The 2,466-nt window shown below is 44.1% G+C and overlaps 1 non-coding gene across 1 annotated transcript; it reads right to left on the bottom strand.

The window, feature by feature from the left end:
- Nucleotides 1-1,991: 1,991 nt before the first annotated feature.
- On the bottom strand, nt 1,992-2,064 carry TRNAF-GAA (transfer RNA phenylalanine (anticodon GAA)). Its single transcript has one exon. It is a non-coding gene; the product is annotated as a tRNA-Phe (tRNA).
- Between the last annotated feature and the right edge of the window lie 402 nt (nt 2,065-2,466).

Consider the following 2,466-nt stretch of genomic DNA (forward strand, 5'->3'; position numbering starts at 1 on the left):
CTGCCTAACCTTGATGACAATTCTGGGGTACCATGTGCTGGTGTGAAGGAATGACAATGACGAGTGACATTTTTATGTCTATGCATTTAGCTGGAAAGGAAAACAGGCAGCAAGATACTTTACTTTGTTCCAGGTGAAACTAAACAACCACCCTGTTAGGGCAACAGGCACATGAGAAGCGAAAGAATCAAAAACGCACTGGCCTAATTCATGGGTTAGTCATATAATCAAAGGTAGGGTAATCCCTGTTCAGGATACAACAATTGCCGAAACCCAGGATCGAACCAGGGACCTTTAGATCTTCAGTCTAACGCTCTCCCAACTGAGCTATTTCGGCACTTTAGAAAGCGTTTGTCCAGGAGACACGTGGCACCGTGCGTCGACTCGAAGGGGTCATTGAGCCCTTAAAGGAGGTTTATAGTCACAGCATCCACTTTTATTTGATAACATCAGCATTGTACCCACAGTAAAAACAATAGTTATTTTTGACAAGCTCGGTTCAAAAATCTCCTTTCATGTTGTGATTGATGCCTGTCTGCTGGCCATCTATTTCCACAACTTCCTAGATTTCCAGCATAGTTTTCAGTTTCTCCCCTGATTTTTACTTTCCGTTTCTAAGGACTACACATCAAAAAAGTCATTTTTCTTTCAAATGCGGCTAGGTCTTGTTCCCACGGCTTTCATTGGTATATTGCAGGTGAAAATGAAACATGCTGGACTTTTCTTCCCAAGGCTCTGCAGAACTATGCGTTGGTGTACAAATGTCCTATGAAGAAGAAGGGATATTTTGACTTGTCCTTGCACATTGGCTGAGAAAAGCATAAACTGCGGGATGTTGCACAATTGCGTTTCTGCTGAGCCCCAGACCTTAGTCTGCTCTAAACAACTTTCTCAAACTCCTGCTTGGTCTTCCTTTTCTTGTCAGAAAGCGGTACACCAAAAGGAGCAGGTACAGTTGCCGAAACCCGGGATCGAACCAGGGACCTTTAGATCTTCAGTCTAACGCTCTCCCAACTGAGCTATTTCGGCCTTTTCTGCCTAACCTTGATGACAATTCTGGGGTACCATGTGCTGGTGTGAAGGAATGACAATGACGAGTGACATTTTTATGTCTATGCATTTAGCCGGAAAGGAAAACAGGCAGCAAGATACTTTATTTTGTTCCAGGTGAAACTAAGCAACCACCCTGTTAGGGCAACAGGCACATGAGAAGCGAAAGAATCAAACACGCACTGGCCTAATTCATGGGAAAGTCATATAATCAAAGGTAGGGTAATCCCTGTTCAGGATACAACAATTGCCGAAACCCGGGATTGAACCAGGGACCTTTAGATCTTCAGTCTAACGCTCTCCCAACTGAGCTATTTCGGCACTTTAGAAAGCGTTTGTCCAGGAGACACGTGGCACCGTGCGTCGACTCGAAGGGGTCATTGAGCCCTTAAAGGAGGTCTATAGTCACAGCATCCACTTTTATTTGATAACATCAGCATTGTACCCACAGTAAAAACAATAGTTATTTTTGACAAGCTCGGATTAAAAAATCTCCTTTCATGTTGTGATTGATGCCTGTCTGCTGGCCATCTATTTCCACAACTTCCTAGATTTCCAGCATAGTTTTCAGTTTCTCCCCTGATTTTTACTTTCCGTTTCTAAGGACTACACATCAAAAAAGTCATTTTTCTTTCAAATGCGGCTAGGTCTTGTTCCCACGGCTTTCATTGGTATATTGCAGGTGAAAATGAAACATGCTGGACTTTTCTTCCCAAGGCTCTGCAGAACTATGCGTTGGTGTACAAATGTCCTATGAAGAAGAAGGGATATTTTGACTTGTCCTTGCACATTGGCTGAGAAAAGCATAAACTGCGGGATGTTGCACAATTGCGTTTCTGCTGAGCCCCAGACCTTAGTCTGCTCTAAACAACTTTCTCAAACTCCTGCTTGGTCTTCCTTTTCTTGTCAGAAAGCGGTACACCAAAAGGAGCAGGTACAGTTGCCGAAACCCGGGATCGAACCAGGGACCTTTAGATTTTCAGTCTAACGCTCTCCCAACTGAGCTATTTCGGCCTTTTCTGCCTAATCTTGATGACAATTCTGGGGTACCATGTGCTGGTGTGAAGGAATGACAATGACGAGTGACATTTTTATGTCTATGCATTTAGCCGGAAAGGAAAACAGGCAGCAAGATACTTTACTTTGTTCCAGGTGAAACTAAGCAACCACCCTGTTAGGGCAACAGGCACATGAGAAGCGAAAGAATCAAACACGCACTGGCCTAATTCATGGGAAAGTCATATAATCAAAGGTAGGGTAATCCCTGTTCAGGATACAACAATTGCCGAAACCCAGGATCGAACCAGGGACCTTTAGATCTTCAGTCTAACGCTCTCCCAACTGAGCTATTTCGGCACTTTAGAAAGCATTTGTCCAGGAGACACGTGGCACCGTGCGTCGACTCGAAGGGGTCAT

This window comes from Lithobates pipiens, unplaced genomic scaffold (genome assembly GCF_037356315.1).
Source record: "Lithobates pipiens isolate NorthernLeopardFrog02 unplaced genomic scaffold, aLitPip1_a1.2 Scaffold_18, whole genome shotgun sequence".
NCBI classification, from domain to species: Eukaryota; Metazoa; Chordata; class Amphibia; order Anura; family Ranidae; genus Lithobates; species Lithobates pipiens.